Below are 21,369 nucleotides of genomic sequence, written 5' to 3' on the forward strand. Positions count from 1 at the left end.
TAGCTCCAAGAGTACTTTTTTACTTAAAAGGTAAAGTAAAAAAATATTCTACATTTTTCTGGGTGCTTCCTAGTTTCTGAATTTTTATAGAAAATACATATCACTGTAAGAAATTAATATTCTTTTGTTTAACAATTATTTTGAGGCAGGGTTTAAAGCTAGGCCAGGCTGACCTGGAACTCACTATGTAGTCTCAGGCTGGCCTCACACTAACAGCAATCCTTCTACCTCTGCCTTCCAAGTGCTGGGATTAAAGGTGTGTGCCCCCATACCCAGCTAGAAATTGTTACTCTTAAGAAAAAATATACTAATTTTAATCAAGGACAAATATCTTTGCCAGGTTCTTGGTTGGCCTGATATCCTTCCATGCTACAATGAAAAAAAAAATGGTTAAAACAACATTTGGTGAAAATGAAGTTAAATTTCTGAGTCAAACCTACTTACTTAAAAGGGAGTTTTCTAGTCTTGATTTTCTTTGCATACCTTTTAAAACATCTTTCAAGTAGGCAGTATGTCACCATCTGAGACAAGAATCATTTAGTTAATCACTATAACAGTCCTCAGCTCTGGGCACAGACTTTTATATTCACTCATTTATTTCCCTTTGGTCAGTGTTTTGATAAAACAACTTCAACATGTGTTGAGGAATCTGATCTGTTCTTTCCATTTTTATTTCTCTTCACAACCTTCAGGAGCTAGGATGCCCTTAATTTACATAACTATCTTTTCAGTCTTTATTTGTTAAGGTTTTGTGCAATATACTGAAATAAGACAGAACTTTTCAAATTCCAAAAATGGAATCATAAAATAGCACAGTTCTAAGGAACCTTGGAAATCCCAACATTTTCCAACTCATTTTGTAAATTGAGAATCCTGAAGACCAGGCAACAGCCATACTTGTTAAGGTCTTCCTCACAGGTTTCTTGAAGTCACTCATTCCTATCCACTAAGGAAAATGTTCATTGTGACATCCACAAGCATGCGAATAGTAAGGCAAGTGCTTCGATCTTTTGAAAGTGTTTTTGGCAATGCCACCTCTAAATGCTCTCCTTGCATTCCAGAAAACAGAGATGCTATCATCATTCATCAGTCAAAGCCTGAAGGAGATTTGCAGGCATGCAGCTGCTTAGCAAGCTATGGAGTCAATGTGATGTTTCCCAAAAGCCACAGCTTCAATGTCAGATGCTCCCCACTACCCCACAGGCTTGGTTTTTGAACACCTGATCCTCTTATTTCCAAAGAGCTACAGCTTCAATGTGGGATGCTCCCCACTGCCCCACAGGCTCTATGTTTGAACACCTGATTCTCTACTGGTACCCATTTTGTGAGACTGTGGAATCTCAGGGAAGTGGAACCTAGCTGGAGGAGGTAGATCACCTGTGGATGGATCTTAAGGTTCATATATAGCCCATACACTGCCTATTCTGTTTTTTTCTGGTTTTGCTTGGGTAACTATTTTCACATATTTTCTATCAACTTCATCTTGAGCTCTAAGAGGACAGGGCATCATATTCATTTGTCAATATTTACTTTCCAATCAATTAAATCCCCACCCCTAGTGAAGAACATAATTTCCATGAAGATGGTTTGTTCTATCCTCAGCACCATAATTCTTGAACAAATGAAAATCAGACACTGTGCCTGGAGCTGACGTCTATGTTCTTTATATTAATTTATAAAACCAACTGTGTTAGCTCCTTAACAAATCTATGACCCTTGTCTCTGCAAAAATTCTGGGAAACATTTCCTTTTTACTTCTGCTTGTTGTTCTCAGAGTTGCTGTGATCATTCTATGTTTAATTCATGCAGATGTTTCAGAGGCTGTTATCAGCCAAGAGCTCAAATCTAAAGTACCAGGATCAAAAGTTCCCTAGAGAATATTCTGATAGACTGGAGGTGGTGAAGACATTCATATACCATGAAAGTAGTTTCATTATTTCCCTGTGCTGGCTCTCTGATGTTATCCTCACCTTGGGTGAGATATCAAACTAGGATGGCTTCTCATCCTCTCCTCTTTCCAGCCCCCACTGTCCTATGAATTTCTCTCTCACAGACACTAATCCCATTTTAATGGAGACCATGCACTAGAGTGTTTAATAGCCTGCTTATCACGGAAGGAGACTGATAGTTCTGATGCAGGCTAACTGCAAAGGCATAATCCAAGTCTCAGTGGAATTTTTCACGTGGAAGCCAAAATATTTGATGTTTCTTCTCCTATATTTCCCTAAGTGCATGCTTAGAGTATTTTGATGTTGTTATTTTTCAGTGTTAATATAACCTATGAATGTCCCTATATCTGATCAGTTGCCAGTTGAACCACAGGGTCATGTTCTCTATTTTTGTTAAAATTTCACTCAGCCTACCAGTTTGTAGACTGGTTACATTCTACCTAACTGTTCTCTTCCTAAGGGCTTTATTACCATAATACATTCTGAATGAAGAGTGTGTACATCCCCTAAAATTTGGATGAAGCACCTCTGTTTAGTAGTGATATCTTGGAACACACGTGAATGACATTGGGCCTGTTGAGAGAGCTCAGGTACTAGAAGTAAGGAGGACTTTCCAGGTGTCCAACATAAGCCTATAAATGTGGTGTCAGTTACATGTTCCTCAGTATACAGCTTCATTATCCTGATGCTTGCCTCACACCTGCTCAATGGAAACATCACTTGCACATCCAGTTTTGCTCTTGGCTAGTGTTCTATTCCTTTTGATGAAAATTTAATGTAATTACATGTCCTCCTAACAAATTTACATTGTGTAAACCCCATCAGAACTCTTATATATTTACAAATGGATATGAGACTGAAAGTTACTGAATTTGTAAATATTGATACAGATTAGGAGCAAGATCACTTTCTTTTGCAGGTAATCAGCTAGAGTCACAGACCCAAAAGAATGCCACATCCTGGTGAGTCTGGTCCAAGGTGGTGATAAGGAACAGCTTCACCATTCTTTCCCTGAACCTTCCTGGTTTTCACTGCTCTTCACTAGCAACGCGCCCTTTATGAGTCTGTGCCTCCTCCTGGGCCCAACAACCAATCCAGCTCCTTCATATATAGTTGAACTTAACAATGAGTGTAGTCCCAATTGGTTGCCTGGTTCATAAAAACACCTGATCCTATCGCCATGTGGATTTCCTAATTTTTGCTTCTCTGGACTCCTGTAAGATACAGAGCTTTTCTGATTTTCTTCTCTCTTATTTCTACTCTCTTTTCTTAAATATTTATTTATTTATTTATTTGAGAGAGAGTGAGAGAGAGAATGGGCATGCCAGCACATCCAGCCACTGCAAATGACTCCAGACACCTGTGCTCCCTTGTGCATTTGGCTTACATGGGTCCTGGAGAATTTCCTGGAGAGTCAAATCAGGATCCTTTGGCTTTGCAGGCAAATGCCTTAACCGCTAAGCCATCTCTCCAGTCCCTCTACACTCTTTTAAAATAAACTCTTCATCATCTACGCATCTTTCAGTCTACATTAAATAAGCAATAACTTGAAAGCCACTGGTGGCATAAGTGTGTTCTTTCAGAGCCACTGACTTGGAGAATTCTCAACTCATCTAGAGACCAGTCTGTCAACCACACAGCAATTATCTTTTTTAGAAACTTTATTTCCTCCATTTGCCTGGGCATGTACAATAGCCTTGGGAGAGCTGAAGTCACTTTCCTGAGACTATAGTTAAATCCTTCCTTCTTTCCTTCCTTCCTTCCTTCCTTCCTTCCTTCCTTCCTTCCTTCCTTCCTTCCTTCCTTCCTTCCTTCCTTCCTTTTTTCCTCCCTCCCTCGCTTTCTTCTTCCCTACTTTCCCTCCTTCCTTTCTTTGCCCCTCCTTCTTTGAGTGAAGTGGAGAAGGTTGGGATAAACTTTCATCCTTGGTAACAATGAAAAACATAATGGTCATCTCAGTGTTGATTTTCACAGTCACTTGGCACAGTTGTTTGTTCTTATAAAATTCCTTGGAATTTTCACCAAACACTCGCATCTGCAACTGCTTGGATCTAAGAACCAATTGGAAATGAAAAGTGACTTGAGAGACAAGAACTATTAAAATTTAGCTGGTAAATTTTTATAAGCATTTCTTTAATAGAAAACAGTAACTATGATAGTAAATGTGATCTTTTGAGCTTTCAGTTCTCAGTGATGGCAAAACACTGTATAGTTGAATGACTTCTTTGTTTCCTCCGCTGGTGCTCTCCACAATCAGAGTGGAAAACATTTGTTGTCAGGGAGCTGACTGGCACTCAGCCCCTGCTAGTGCCTTAAGGTCTCATGACACCTCACCTCAGGAAGTTGGTCAATGAACACTTCTGCAATATGAAGAGTGATAGGCATGGTATCTTTAAATATATCTCCTTCCTAGAAATAATAAAATAAAAACAACAGGTTTTTGATTTTATTTATTTATTTAGTTTTGTTTTTCGAGGTAGGGTCTTACTCTAGCCAAGGCTGGCCTGGAATTCACTATGTAGTCTCAGCGTGGCCTCAAACTCACAGTGATCCTCCTATCTCTGCCTCTCAAATTCTGGGATTAACGATGTGTACTGTCACACCAGCACAACTGAGATTTTTTCCACTTTGGAAGAACATGTTCTTGTCTCCACCTTTCACTGTAAGTAAGTACAGCTTCATATACAAGACATGAAGACTAAATATCCTAAGCTGTTCAAGAAGAACTAAGAGCACTGTTCATATTGGAGGACTTACAAGTGAATTATTTAGTAGATATCAGTTAAGAGGTTTCTTTGAAGAAATATTTTGTTGTATAAGTGACTCAAAAGAACTTAGCAAGACAAAGGCTTAAGATATAGTTAAAGTATAAAATTGCAGATGTGGCTATGAATTCTAGCTACAACTATGTCACATAATAAAATGGCCTTTCTAAACAGAGTCACTACCTAATTCTAAAGTGAAATGTCAGGAATGTGGAGGGCAGATAATAATGAAAGACTAGAGGTTTTACAAGTATACAAAAGAACACAGAAGTTGGCATGGTCGCACACACCTTTAATCCCAGCCCTCAGGAGGCAGAGGTAGGAGGATCTCCATGAGTTCGAGGCCACCCTGAGACTACATAGTGAATTCCAGGTCAGCCTGGGCTACAGTGAGACCTTACCTCGAAAAATAAAAAAAAAAAAAAAAGAACACACATAAGAATAAGAATATGTGGCCCTCACGGAAAGCCTTCTAATTAATAAAGTCACTATACTAGGCTAGTTGATTTTTTTAATACTGTGTTTATACACCACTTACAGGAGAAAAATTGCATCACATGCAGACTGTAATCTTTCAAGAATATGAGTATGATTTTGTCACAATAAACTCATGATGAAATGCCAGTCTTAAATGTATTTAAGGTCACAGGTCTTACATTTTGAAAAGCTGGCATAGATTGACACAAATCTTGACAAAGGTAATTTGTTATTATTTTATTTCCCTCTATCTCACATCCATTATATTTTATCCCTTACAGATAAATCTGTTATGTCTGTGGTTCACAGCAATCATATAGTTTAAGATTAAAATATTTGTCATCTGGAAATATTGCCACAAGCATGATGAATGAGAATACAAGTCTTAATGCAAATTGCTTACCTTGTGGGAAAGCCATGTGTCATAGTGAGGGAGGTTTGGGGGAATACTGTCTGAATGGTGCTTAGTGGTGCTAAAGCGATAGCTGTGACTGCATGTGAAAGCAACAAAGGCTCCCATTACTGAAGAGAATGAGATGCCTTGTCAACACTGCAGGCTGTCACCATGTCAGCTACAAGAGAAGGGGAGGATAGTTTTTTTGCTTACCTCAAACCTTTGATTTTCCATATTAATAAAGAGTAGAAGATTCTTTGCATAGTAACCTTGATTTCTTTGTGAAATAGGTATAACCTTCCTAACCTTCCAAAAAGATTCAGATTTAGAGTATAATTTTATCATATCATGAATCATATATCCTACAGTGGCTATTAATCAGATATGATATATAATACATCAATCATGAGTAGTTAAGAATGCAAGCTTTAAGAAAGATCCAGGTTAAATTTAACATGAAGTGCTTTTCCACCAGCCTTCTGAAATGACAAATTAAGTTTTTCTGAGCTCTAATTTTCTCATATTTAGTGTTGTAATAATGAAGCAGCAAAATTTTAAGTGTGTGATAGGAGGTTTAATGTGTCCACTTGGCTATCTGTATCTAGATAATTCAAACATTATTTTAGATGTTTCTGTTGTTTTATTTTAGATAAAATTGACACTTCAATCAGTGGAGTTTGGATAGAACAAATGTTTTTGTGCCTCACACAATCACTTAGAACAAAGACCTTAAAACAAATGACCAACTTGAAACCAGGGATTCAACTTGATATCCTACACTGCATATTTTGGATTTTCCTAGCCTCAGAAATTTATTAAATAAATTATTAAAAATAACCTTTTCTGACTGTCTGTATCTCTCTCATTTGTATATGCATGTATGTATTTCTAAATGTGTATGTGTTGCATACATACTATTCTTTTGCTCTGAAGAACCTCAAAATAATCATGGTTATTATGTGAAAAATTAATAAAACTATTCACAGAAAGTTAAGAAAACTACAGAAAGTGATAGGCAAGCCATAACCTTGTTATTGTAATTAGCATTTAGATGTTGCTATTCCATTGCATGAATAAGATAGTATTATATGGGAAGTTGTGTGAGAACAGTTTTAAAGGAATAAAGACCCTTTGAAATTGATTGTGCCATGCTAGGTACTGAGTATTTATCAACCCAATGATACATTTTATTTTTTGATGCAAACCCTAGAAGAGACACTATTATTGTAGAGACAGAAAACTGAGGTCTGGGAAGATTAAGCAAGAAATTCAAGGTTAGCAGAATTACCTATTAATAAATCTAAACTACTAAATCCAGCCAACTTGACCCAGAGGTTGATGCATTTAAATTTTGCACTACTATTCTTCAAAAGATAACAAAATTAGGGCTGGAGAAATGGCTTAGTAGTTAAGCCCTTGCCTGTGAAGCCTAAAGACCTGGGCTCAAGGCTCGATTCCCCAAGACTCACTTTAGCCAGATGCACAAGGGGGCGCGTCTGGAGTTCGTTCGCAGTGGCTAGAAGCCCTGGCACACCCATTCTCTCTCTCTCTCTATCTGCCTCTTTCTCTCTCTGTCTGTCCCTCTCAAAACACATACATATATATATATATGTTCATATATATATATATGAAACAAAATTAAATAAAATTCAATTCAGAAAAAGAGAAATAGATTAACTTCCCCTTACTGTGTAATGTAGTTTTTGGGGTTAGCTTCACAAAGATGTGGACCTGCTGGCAAAGGTAATCACAAAAGTCACAGGAAACTAAGCAGCCCATCCCACAGTTCCCAAGTGCAGAACAGGGCGAAGCCCCTCCCTTCTGGAAGGTAGATGCAGGGTTCCCAAATGCTCTCCTCTCTCAAGGCCTTCCCTGAGGAAAGAGGAGCTCACTGGTGATTGCATGCTTTGTTTGCATCTGCATCTGTTCATAGGAGTTGAATATCACAAACATGAATAATATCTACAGATGAGAACCTCTCAATATTTGTTTTTTGGTGCAGGAAACAAATGGAAGTGCATCTCAGTCTCATTCCATGCAGAAAAAAGGGGTGTGTTACAAACTATGGTAACTCTCCATATCTAAATTGGGCAGACATGTGTCAGCACTAATCAATTGTTTAATAAACAGAGCCACTTTCCCAAATGCTCAGTTTCAAGAAAAGCCACGAAGGCACAGAACTATGTGAACAAGCAATATATAACTATATGTATATTTTATATCTATAACATATTTGTATATAATGAGATCAGCACAATTAAACAGACTGTAGAAGAGTTTTCACATAAAGAATCCCAATTAATAAATGCTATGCATATTTAAGGAAATAAAATTATAAAACTAATTCCTTCTGGTTTTACTTCAAAACAAATCAAATATTAATTACCTGAACATATTTATGTTGTGATTTAATAAAGTGAGCTATACCAGCTCCCATTCAAAAGTTAGTGATATTCTCTTTAAATTACCTGGTAGCTTAACAAGTACAGCTACAACAAAACAAATACCCAGTAAGTAACCTTGATAACCACCATGAGCAGGGCATACATATAACATTCAGGACACTTGCTGAAATTTAATTTCAAATTAGGCAAATTAATGCATTAGTGAACCTGACAAAGACCGCTTACCCTTATCAGGGAAAACCATAAAGGCAAGAGGTAAACATATCCACTCTTTTCCTCAAAATTAAATGGTTCATTTAAGTTAGTTTATCTTTGAAAGCACCGTTCTGCAAGCAAAGGAACCTGATTGTGAAGGTAGAAACGAAAACAAATGTCTTTGTCCAATATCCATTATATAGCCTTCACATTACACACACATACTCACAAATATATACATTGCTGGATAGTCACTGAAAAGTAAATAAAATGAAAAGGGATAAATCTTTCTTATCCCATCCCTTGAAGTAAAATAAAGATAGGATTCAAAGTTAAAACTTGATACTCCACCATTGTACCTACTTCCTAAACTGTTGACTGGCAACCCTCTAACCCTGTGATAATTTCAAATTTTTAGTTACTATGTCTTACCAACAAGTAAAGAGCTAAGCCTGACAATCTTTCTATGGTTTGTAAGAGTCTTGATTCACTCTTTGATTTATGTTCTTGTTCCAGTAATGGCAGCAGAAATGCTGGGTCTTATTTCTTATGAGTGCAAGAATGAAAAGCATTCAATGTAACATGTAAAACAAAACAAGAAAAATACCCATCAAAATCCATCTCTAAGTTAAATTTACATGGAACTATTTTAGCTCCAATGCAATAGGTAAATTTTGCGTAAGAAATAATTGCAACCTCCATGCATATCAATACTAAAAATTCTATTTTGCTAAGTACAAGGTTTTAAAAACTTGTTTCACATGATTAATTTGATGTAGCTTTATCAGTAATAGAAGAGATTTTAGCTATTTCTCTAAGCAAGCAGGAGGTTGAGTCTTCATTGTCAAATTGACTGGATTTGGAATCACCTAAGAGACCACTTCTAGGCATGTCTGTTAGAACATTTTCAGAGATTTTTAACTAACCAGGAATGACTCACCTTCAATGTAGTTGACACCTCCCATGGGCTGATTATAAAGGATAAAAGGAGGAAAGCAGTGGAGCACCAGAATTCATCGAGCTCTAATTTCAGACTGTGACCACAATATGACCAACTGCCTCACACTTCTGCCATCATAACTTCCTTCCATGACCGATCGTGACTTCAAATCATGAGTCACAATACCCACCCTTCCTGCCTGCCTTCCTTCCTTCCTTTCTTCCTTCCAAGTTGCTTCTTAAGGAAGTAACAAGAAAAAATAACAAAAACAGCAGGTGCCCTGTAGAATTACATTATACTAAACATAGAAATCCTGACTACCCCAAACACACATTATTATCTGCTTTAGATAAAGTCTGCATTAGATACTTTCTTGCTGCTGATACCAAAATAACTGACAAGAAGCAGCTTAAGGAGGGAAGGGTTTTTTGTATGACTGTTCCAGTGACACAGTCATTCCATCATTGCTGGGAAAGTATGTCAGTGGCAGTGGGCAGTGAGCTGGTCAAATTGCATTCATCAGGAAGTGGAGAGAGAGAGAGAGAGAGAGAGAGAGAGAGAGAGAGAGAGAGAGAGAGAGAGAGAGAGAGAACCAGAAGGGGGACATTGCTGTAAAATACCAAGGCCCACCCCTAGTGATATACTGCCTCCATCAGTGCTTCACCTCCTAGAGGTTCTACAATATGCCTGAATAGCATCACCAGTTTGGGATTAAGTGTTCCAGTACATGAGCCTGTGGGGGACATTCTACATCCAAACCACAACAAAGACCTTATGGTGAATTCTCTTATCTGTATTGTGCATACATATAATCATCCATCAGGATTGGATGAAGATCATGGCAAACATAAAAAATTCCAATAAAACTGTTTCCCAAATGATATATTTTTAAAATTTTTTAACCAAATGGATAACTAGAGAAATGACAAATGCATAGAAATAATTTTTCTGATTGTTTTTTTGGCAGTAAATAAAATCATACATTACCAGATACCTTTACAGAAAAGGTTAAAATACAATGTAATGACTGAATTGAGGGCAGGTGGTCAATGTAGAGCCAAAGGGAAAGATGTTTTCTTCCAAAATGGGAAATTGACTGTGGGTATATTTCAGTAGTTGAAGCTACCAAGGCCAGACTGGTTATTAAATGATCACATGTGCACTTAGAGTGACATTGAATTGGAAGGCTTTTATACTTCCCATCACAGAGTGACAAGTTCATTTTTTTTTAATTGAACTGAATAGTTGTTGTACACAATGGTCTTATATTGAGTAGTAATTCAACCTGGGCCAACATCACACTAAAATAATTGATCAGAAGAGAATAACAATGAAATTGATTGGGTTCACACATATTTAGCTAATTAATAGAATTTTTCACCTTCTAGCCCACCCATTCCATATCAGAGATACACAGCCTCCATAGCTCAGGTGTAAATTCTGTCAAATCCCCAAATCTGCATACCTTTAGAGCACCTGGCTGAGTCTGGATTTGAGCCTTTCCACTGTCATCTTAGGGAAATTACCCTTTATTTGCCTCTTCTGTGCTAGTATGGGTTTGGTCAGTATCTGGGAAAATAGTGAAACAAAGTCTGCTTTGGTCATGCTGCAAAGTTCCCATTTCTTCATAATTTTTAAAAAATTCATTTCAACATTTACTGGATAGATGTCAGCTTCTGTGCAACAGGAAACTTATACCCGTCCTTCCCAAAAGTCCTCAGTGCATTTAGAAAGCTCCCTATGTTTCTGAGGCAAGCCAGGAAATGGCCATGTAGAACAGGCTGGGGGACTAGTCAGGAGCCTTTTAGACCTCTACCAAGGTGAACGGAACCAGGAATTCAGAAGTCCAGGTTTAAGCTAATCCTGAGAAGTCTGCTCACTCTGTAGTTGAGATTTTATAGACATATTTGTGTGAGATAATGCTTCCTTTCAGCACTGGGAATCAAACAGCGGCTTGCAAATGCTAGGCAAGCAATCTAACACTGAGCTAAATCCCTAGCCTATTGATGCACGTGTGTGTGTGTGTGTGTGTGTGTGTGTGTGTGTGTGTGTGTGTGTGTTTTGTGCATGCATACATGTTGTACATGTGTGTGTGCACATGAGTGTTCTTATGTGACTAAGTGTAGGAGTTCAGGTGGACATGCACCTGTGTACCCATGTGTGTGGAGGTCAGACAAGAACGTCAGTTGCCATCTACCTCAGGTCCCATCTTCTCCCTTTTGAGATGGCCTCTCATTGGTCTGAAGCTCCCCAGGTAGTCTAGACTAGCTTGCCAGCAAGTTCCAGAGACCCTCTTATCTCCACCTTCCAAATGATGGAATTGCAAGCATTTTCCACAATGGTAAGCATTTCAACTTGGGACTTTAGGAATGAACTCATGTAAATATGCTTCAGTGCTTCAAGTGCCTTAAATACTGAGTTATCTCCCCATCCTGTAATGCAATTTTTCAATAGCTGGAGTTAACCTACATCCAAACATTGTGCCAAGCATGGGGGTGAATTCCTGTAACACCTGAATTACACAGAATGAGATAAGAAGATCATCAGTTCAGGCCAAGTGTGTGCAGGGATCTTGTCTCAAAAATCCAAACCTCCTCCCCAAAGTCCAAAGTGCACCCTATTGTGCATAATGCATATACTGTTACCTGTCAAATAAAGAATACAAATTTTAAAGAACTTACAAATGTCATTTCTAGAGGAGGAATCCTGAAGCTTCTTAAATGTAAGAGAGCCTCACCTTCTACCTATCTCTAGTGAGGCATAACATTTGTACCACACCCCAGGAACATTTATTTTTAAAAGTGACATGAGGGCTGGAGAGATGGCTTAGCGGTTAAATGCTTGCCTGTGAAGCCTAAGGACCCCAGTTAGAGGCTTGGTTCCCCAGGTCCCACGTGAGCCAGATGCACAAGGGGACGCTCGCATCTGGAGTTCGTTTGCAGAGGCTGGAAGCCCTGGCGCGCCCATTCTCTCTCTCTCCCTCTATCTGTCCTTCTCTCTGTGTCTGTCACTCTCAAATAAATAAATAAATAAATAAATAAATAAATAAATAAATAAATAAATAAAAATAAAAGTGACATGAGTAAGTTTGAGGCATGGCCAAAACTCACTTGTATGTGCCCACTACACTTTGTGGCTAGATAGTGACCACTAAATAATTACCAAGAAGCATGAAACCCCTTTGCTATGCTAAAGGCATTACTCACAAAGGTCCTTATGCTGTGTGATGCAATTTATAAAACACAACACAAACAAACATACAGAGAAAGCAGTCAGCTGTAATTAGAAGTAGAGAGCAGTAGGGGATGAGAATGGGAGGGTTGTAGATGTAACACATGCAGAGTCTTTGTGAAGAGATAGAAACACCTTAAAACTGATTGTGATTATGACTGCACATACTTGTTAGAAAACTAGAAATCACAGACTGGTGTTGAGTTCACATGTTTGAATGGCATAGTGTGCTTATTTTTCCCCAAGAAAGCTGTTGAACAAAATATATGTGACCCTCAACGAAATGTGTCTTTACACAATTGTGGAAGAAAAATTCATCACTCTGTCTCACGCCTCTTGACTCTAAAGACTTACAGAATTTCAGTACCAAAACGGCACTCAGCTTTTAAAGTGTTTATTTTATTTTTCACCTCACATTCACCATTCACCACTGATGAATTAGTGGTTAAACCCCATGGAGACTCCATTCTGTAACTGAAATCCAAACACACAACAATCCTCAAAAAAAAAAAAAAAAAAAAAAAGCATCAGGACCAAGCCATGGATCCTGTAAAAGAAATGCCTGTGGGTGGCAGAGCTGGCAACATGCTGACTGTAGTTAATTGAGAGAGCACAGCATTTTTGGTAGGCTGCTCTCCTCCCCTGCCACCAATCTCAACCAGGGAATTCTGTCTTCAAAGTCAATAATGAAATCTACTGGACCTGACAGAACATGGCTTCTAAACAGGTTAATTTCAGCTGTTAATTTCCAAGGCAATAATCAGCACAGCCGTACTTGGGGCGAAGGAAGGGCAGAGTGAAAAGGCAGCGCTCTCTAATGTGGTGAAAAGAGCAGTGTGAATAAGCTTCTTTGCATGAATTGATGATAAAGCTGTGTGTAATCACTTTGTATTTATTTCTGGCATCTATTATTCATTGAAATTAAGGATATTCCGTGTAGAAGCATGAATTCTGATTTACATACTCTTGAAAAGAATGATATAAGATAATAACTATTTATTATATTAATGGAATATGTCATGCTTATTTATGAAGATCTGAATATTTGTTGAAATTTAAGATTGCATGTATACAGAATAAATCTTTAAATAACAAATAAAAACCTATTAGATTTTTTTCACCAATATGCTTCCCTTTACAAAGCTTAATTTTCATGCAAAAATTTTATAATTTTTGTTATCCTTAGAAGTAAATTTAGTCTTCACATTTTTTTAAATAAAAACAAAATGAAGGCAAGCGTTGTAGTCAGGTTCACAGTGCTGGCAGAAATCACCTGACCAAAAGCATCTTTTGGGGAAAAAAAAAGTTTATTTTGGTTTACAGACTCTAGGGAAGCTCCATGATGGCAAGGGGAAACAATGGCATGAATAGAGGATGGACATCACCCCATGGCCAACATCAGGTGAACAATAACAACAGGAAAGTGCGCCAAATACTGGTAAGGGGAAACTGGCAATAATACCCATAAGCCCGCTCCCAACAACACACTGCCTCCAGGAGGTGTTAATTTCCAATTGCCATCAGCTAGGGAGCCTCACATTCAGAATCCCTAGGTTTATGTGGGACCCCTAAATCAAACCACCACAGCAAGTGTGTTCCATAGGCAGAAAGTGGCAGTGTTACGGCTGGAAGGAGGGTTCTAGAGTACAAGTTGTGTGTAGATGTTTATATAACACTCAAAAGCCTGGCTAGAGCTACAAATATGTTAAATTCAAACATAGTGGTTCAAGAAAAATAGCAGAAATCAAAGCCAAATGGCCACATGGCCTCTGAGTTTACTAGGCCTGATGAGCCAATGCTAAAGACAGTACTTCTGGGTGAAGAGATTGCTCAGTGGTTATAGGTGTGTATACTTGCAATGCCTGCTAGGCCAGGTTGGACCACAAATTTCTCTTCTTTTACTTAAAATGTTTGTTTACTCATGAGCTATGTGTCAGTAAGATATTTTGACATGTGATTTTTTTTGTACAAGTCATCAACTGTTCTATGTTTAGACTATGCATTAAAAATAAACCATGTTAACATCTTGGAAGGCTAGAGAGATGGTTTAGTGGTTATGTGCACTTCCTGCTCAAGAATGAGGGCTTAAGGGAGCTTGAAAGTGCCTGGGTTCTAATCTCCAGGCCCTACATAAACAGCTGTGCATGGCAAGACATACCTGTGACCTCAGATCCACAAAGGGGAGCAGTGTCTAGGGAATCTTCCCAGGATTGTGAAAACCAGAAAGCTCCAGAATAGCTAAGAGACTCCAGCTCAAAATGAGAATGGGTGGAAGCATGATAAAACAAGATATCCAATGATCAAAGTTCTGCTCAGGGCACAGCCAACCAGTATATGAGGTGCTGAAAGGGCACATGCATGTGCATACACCACACACATACCACATTGCACACACCTACATACTCAAAATTCGAATATAGGGCTGGAGAGACAGCTTAGCAGTTAAGGCCTGTGAAGCCTGAGGACCCCAGTTCAATTCTCCAGGTCCCACGTTAGCCAGATGCACAAGGGGGCTCATGCATCTGGAATTCATTTGCAGCGGCTAGAGGCCCCGGTGCACCCATTCTCACTCTCTCTCTCCCTCTCTCTGTCTCTAATAAATAAATAAGTAAAATCTTAAAAAAAATGAATATAAAAGTAAAAATGTGACATAATTTAACATTTCACCCTAACTATCTTCTTATTCAAAATGTCCTTGTAGAATGCATTGACATAGTTAATCTTAATGAGTAACATGTAACAATGGTTGCTGAATTTTGCCAACCTCCTGCAAAACGCTTTGTAATAATGAGGTGGGTTTTAAGAGAGTTTTTTTGCATTTCTTTTGATTCAGAATGATTGAATATTTTTCAGCATAAGCTACTTTACATTTTACTCTGAAAGTATGTACACAAACACACATATTTATATATGCACGTATATACAAATGTATAAATATAAATAGATTGATTTGTAATCATAAGATATTTGATATTGACATTTTTCTATGTCCTTCCTGTTAAAAGAACTGACATTCTTGGCAAGATGTTTTCAAACAAGTAATGATTTAATCAGCATCTGGAAATATTCATTTTCAACATAGGTAAGGAGAAGGAATCATTAATAGGAAAATAAAATGTATTATCCCCTACCGGGATATTGATTTGACCATACAGATGAGAATTCACTGCTGTATTTCACTAGCAGGGATTTCTTGTTTGGCCCTTTAGGGCTAATTTTCCACTATAATTTCAAACATTTGAAAGTCACATTCTTTCAGTAGTTATGAAATTGTTGCTTTTTTTGCATCAAAAATTGATCTCTTTGAGTGTTTTCCATTTTAGCACAAATAATTTATTGCTAGATGTCTTTGTGAGACAACAGGAAATATGCTTACCTCTCCAATATCCTTTTAATAAAAATATGGATTGGAATCCACTAGGAACACTTAGTCACATCAGGCATGGGGGAAACCTGGCTAACTTGTTATTTTCTTAGAAAAGTATAAGCACAGGGCATTTTCTCAATAAGCTCTGATCCTTGTTAAATCTCACTCCCTAGAAAGAATGCCAATATTTGACTGTTGTGGATAGGCAAAGTTATCTACTGTTTGTACTTTCTAGATGAAGTAAAGGCAAACCTGCTGCTCTGAAAATACAAGAAACTCAAGTGTGAGTAAGGCAGAGTGATGTGGGCTGAAGGGACACTTGCTTATTAAGGACTGAAGGAAATGAAGCCAGCATCTTACCCATTATTAATAATTTTCCATTCTATGAATGTAACAGGGTTCTTTTAGGCTAACTTTTAGAAATTAGGAAATGTGCTATAAGGGTTTTTTGAAAGTATATCATTTATTATTTAAGATGAAAGTTACAGATTATTTTACTGCCTATCATCAATCCTGCCATTATATTCCCAAGGGAATAAGACATAGGAAGAAAATAGTAGTGAAGGATTCATCCAGGAAAACCATTCCAGGAAGAGATATTAAGCAATGACATGGGTTGATATTGAAGTCTTATCTCCCAGGAGCTATGAATGTTATATTTGGTAAATGTTTCCCAGTGATGAAATTAAAGGTTTAGAGATGAGCTTGATTCAGATTTATCTAGAAACATTGTATATCCAATGGCAATTATTATTACCAGAGACACAGAAACAGACACACTAGGGGCAGACTTGAAGTCAGGGGAAAAAGACACTTGGGCTATGCTGAACCCCAAGCCAAGGAATACCTAGAGTTCTCAATCAACAGTAGAGGCAAGAAACAGAGCTCTCCTGAGACTTCAGTAGGAATGGACTGGACAGTATGTTCAGTTCACATTTCTGGTCTGCTGAACTCTACAGAACATAAATTTCTATTGTATTAAGAGAGGATATTTTTAATGATGTGTACAGCTGCTTTATAAAATTAATACAAATTAAACCATCTAGAAGAGCAGTTTTGAAATATTGAGAAAAAGTAGAAGTTATCACTCACAGTTGGGACGTCTCCAGAAAACTCACTTCTGCTGTAAAGACCTCAATGAGTTATTAGGTACAGCCACTTTACCCATGATAAGCCTGTTTATCCAAACTCAGCCTAACCAAGTCATCACGCCAAATGACTATCACAGAAGATGAATTACTTGCTCAAATTTCCTTATTTAGTAAGAATGTTTTATTTTAATCAAGTCAAATATTAAGGTAGCTCTTAAATCAACCAGTTAGCATGGGAAAATGGATAAATATCTGTATTAGCCAGGGTCCTCTAGAGGAACATAAGTTATAGAATGAATATGTGTTAAAATGGCATTTATTATACTAGTACAGGTAAAAGCCTGTAGCCCAACAATGGCTGCCTGCAGACTGGGGAGTCAGAGAACAGATGTGAGTTACGAACCCAGCTGGGTCCGTAACTCACACCTGTTCTCCATTTACTCTTCAAATATCTGATTTTGGACTCTCATTATGTCTATGGGGCAGTATTTGGTATTCTGAGTTATGAGAAGCCTGGCCCATCATTTTACTACTGGCACCACAGCAGAGTTGCATTCCCTATGCTACAATTGTAGAAAATTTGCAGCTGTATTTGAACTGACAATCCCAGGGTCCCAGAATGTGTTAATCCTGTTCCACCTAGTCACTGCTAAAATGAAACTTCATTGAGTGGATGGGAAGGAGCAGGGAAAATGAAAGCCTCCAGCCTGAGTTGTTAGAGTCCTTTCAAACAACAGCACCAGCCTCTATTTCTGACATTAGCATGAACATCCATCAAGCCTCATGATGCATTGTCTCTATTCCAAGGTCTGGATTAGTTTCACAGAAGCAAATAGAGAAAATGTGATACTATCAAAGAACCCTGTATCTTTTGTCACACTGCAAGGCTCTGGCTGCTGGTTATCACTACTGAAGTGCAAAATAACAATGAGAGACTTGATTGTTTTCTCAGTTAAAACTTACAGGAGACTTCCTTCGGAAGAGACAGAAAATTGAGAATCCTATAATCATTTTCAAATGAAGGCTGAATGTGTTATCACTTATGAGCATGTCCAAGAATGCTCTATGTCTAGTGAGATAATAAAATGAGAAAGCAAGACTGTGAAGCAAAGAACCAACAAGCCAGAAGCAACAAGCCAGAAGCACACCATGCATTCACATAAAGAAGGAAGCTATATACTTATAGGAAAAAAAAAAAAAAAGGTCAAACCATTTGTTGTTTGAACAGTCCTGCCTGGTTTCTATTCTAAAGATGGAACTGGACAGGGAGGAAGCCTTTAAGTTACTAGCCCATAGTGTTATTAGAACAGAAACTCTGTAAGTTATTGATCAATAACTGATGTGGTCACCTGCTTCAAGGCTATTTTTTAGAAGTAAAGATTAACTTACAAAGGTTATCCTTATGTTTTCTGTTCCTTCACATCTGTTAATAACTATGGAAAGTGGTCAAGTAGCAGCAGAGTGGAGGGGTGGAGGGTCACTTTTGGAGCACATTTCAAGGTACATCTTGCTGTACACAAGCATGTTGCTCCATGGGGCAGGAACAGCCCTAGGAGTGTGAGGTATTTGACGGTCAGAGTAAATCACAGTTTGTACAGTAGATATGTGGATGTCACCTTGAACTGGAAGAAGGGATATGTGGAGAAATCAGCTCTCTATGGCTCCTCTAATCAAATGTGACCTATACTTTGTCATTTTCCTTGGCCCTTTCTCGAGTATTAGTTAGAATGAAATGCCTCCCATGAAAGCTCATAGAGGTATTAAGTAAGGAGAGTCATGTAAAGACCGCAGAGTCAAGCCTGAACTCAGCTAATATCAATCATTACACATGCAAAGAAAAGAATGTAGTAGACTATAGACACTTGACAACACGGTCTTCTTCCTCAGAAAACAATTACTAGGCCAGGCCATGCATGTTTTGTTATTATTAAGAACATATTTTGTATGGATATGTCATGTGTTGATACTTCTTTTCCCTCCTCCCTGCCTCCATTCTGCAAGGGGCCCTCCTCATTGGGGTTGCTTGTATTCTCCACGGGGTTGTGGGCTATGTGTTGTGGGAGCATCAGTGTTATTGGGGGCAGTCATTGACTCTGGGCATGATACCCCAACCTGCAACTATTATAATCTTTCCACCCCCTCTTCTGCAAATCTATGAGTTGTAGTGGGTGTGTTTTAAGTCTACTTCAGTGATGAGCTCTTAGGAGACTCTGGATCTCTGCTTTGGTAAGTGTTGAGTATCTTCAACCTCTGCCGTCTTTACCCTGGTGCAGCCTATCAGGCTCACCATGGAAGCAGCACTCTTGCTCATCACCCGCTTCCTCTGTGGCTTTGCCTGGGCATTGACTGAGATGTGAAGGATTGTTGATCTCCTTGAGTCTTACTACCTTCTGAAAAGGAAAGCAGATTCTTCAATGTAGAGTAAAGTCAGAATAGTCAGATAAGTACTATTAATTTAGGGAGAGCTTTGTGGGTGTAGTGCCTGTTTTAGCCAAAGACTAGTGGGAGCTCAACATTGGAGAGCATAATTTTTATCTCCATAGGATTTAGACCTGCTTCTCAGTCCCAGATATGGGTTCCTTTACACTGAGAAGATCCTTAGCCAATTAGAAAGCCATTGGTTACCCAATAAGGCCATATGCCACCATTGCACTGGTGTGTACTTGTTGCCAGGCTGGTTGTTTTAGTAGCTTAGACCCCTGTTTTCTCACACCATTGTTGGCCACTTCCCCCAGTAGCACATGTAGTGCTTTCTAGCACTAGATGGGCTATCTGGAGACTGGATCTCTTCTGGATTACATCCAGGTATTCTATTCTTTGTATTCTATGTTGGCAGCAAATGGTGTCTGCAGCAATATAGTCTTACTTTTTACATCAGGTGGGTAATCAAGTGCTTCAACAGAAGATTGTCTTCTTTAGAGGATCTCATAGGTCTCTTTGATAAACAGTTCAATTTGGGTAGTTCCTACTTCTGATACTAAGGGTTATAGGTCAGAGCCAATGGTGTTTAAGGTTAGGCTTCATCCTGCCCTCTCCAAGGCCCTTCTTTGTAGGCATTTCCCCTATAATCCTGTTGGGGGTTATATTTTTAACATAGCTCGAAGAAGAGAGGTTTCTATAGTACCAGTTCATTTTTGGTTTAGATTTGTGTTCATGATTTCCTCTCCTCCCCTTCCTTTCTCCTCAAATGATTTCATCCCTGTTGTCTAGACCTCAAGTTTCCTATCCAGAATGCCAGCAACTCAAGCTGATCCAAGTTCAGAACTGAAGATTAGTGAGAACATGTGGCACTTGTCTTTCTGTAAGTATGTGTGTTCACTGGGTATGATCTGTTTGAAGTCCATCCATTTTCTTACAAATTTGTTGTATCATTTTTTTTCTTACTGCTGAGTAGAATTCCATTGTGTATATGTACCCCAACCCATTATCCACTCCTGAAAGGATGGGCACCTGCGTTGATTCCAGTTCTTAGCTATTATGAATTAAGCAGTTATAAACATGGTTGAGCACATATCTCTGTAGTGAAGCGTTATTCATTTATTTGCAAGGACAGAGAATGAAAGAGAAATAGAATGAGAGAAAAAAAAATGGATGTGCCAGGGCCTCTGGCTGCTACAAACAAATTCCAGTTGCATGTCCCACTTTATGATTCTGTCTATATATGGGTACTGGGGAATTGAACCTGGGCCATTAGGCTGTGTAAGCAAGTGCCTTAACTGCTTATCCTTCTCTCCAACCCTAGCCCATACCTTTTAAACTTTAAGATTAATTAATAAACCAACTGAATTTTGGCTATTTGATAAATTCATATTGTCTTACACAGAATGAAAAGTATTAATGATAGTGCTAAAAAATTCTGAAAATAATGTCAGAATAGCAGGTAAAAATTATTGGGCAATAGAATAATTATTTATGGGATGATTTTAAAGACATCTGGCTTTTTGTAACATGACTTTTATCTTATTTGAATAAAATTAGTGCAATGTCAATGTCAGAGGATGTCAATTTTGCCTGAGATTTTTTTCAAACAGTTGAGCACAAGCACTTTGTCTAGAATGAGATTTTCCTTCTAGAGTTTAAAAATATGGAACACTTCACGAATTTGCATGTCATCCTTGCTCAGGGGCCATGCTAATCTTCTCTGTATCGTTCCAGTTTTAGTATATGTGCTGTAGAAGTGAGCACTTGCCTGAGATTTTAACCTTAGTTTAAATCTACAAACATGTATAAAGCAACCATGCAACCATGCAGTGCTACAGAGTAAATAGTACAACTGTTAATAAGATCAACTCTTGCACTCCCAACTTCATATGTTTGTTATAACATTAACATAAAATATGTTACAGATTTGGTGAGTCCCTAAATAATAAGGAAAGTATTATCCAGGAATTGTTTGTAAGTGACCAACCAAATTATTTTGAATTCTTCCCCTATTCCAACATTTATTGTATTAGCTCAAACCCATAGATACCTATCTGTGGATCATGGGTGTTTATTCTGCATTTTGTTTTGTAATTCGGCATGGGGATTGTTGCTCAATTTGTTCCAAGGTTAT

The 21,369-nt window shown here is 38.2% G+C and overlaps 1 non-coding gene across 1 annotated transcript; it reads right to left on the reverse strand.

Annotated features, from left to right (window-relative positions):
* Positions 1-20,892: 20,892 nt before the first annotated feature.
* On the reverse strand, positions 20,893-20,999 carry LOC123455927. Its single transcript, XR_006634224.1, has one exon. It is a non-coding gene; the product is annotated as a U6 spliceosomal RNA (small nuclear RNA).
* Between the last annotated feature and the right edge of the window lie 370 nt (positions 21,000-21,369).

The sequence above is a fragment of the Jaculus jaculus genome, chromosome 18 (assembly GCF_020740685.1).
Source record: "Jaculus jaculus isolate mJacJac1 chromosome 18, mJacJac1.mat.Y.cur, whole genome shotgun sequence".
NCBI lineage: Eukaryota > Metazoa > Chordata > Mammalia > Rodentia > Dipodidae > Jaculus > Jaculus jaculus.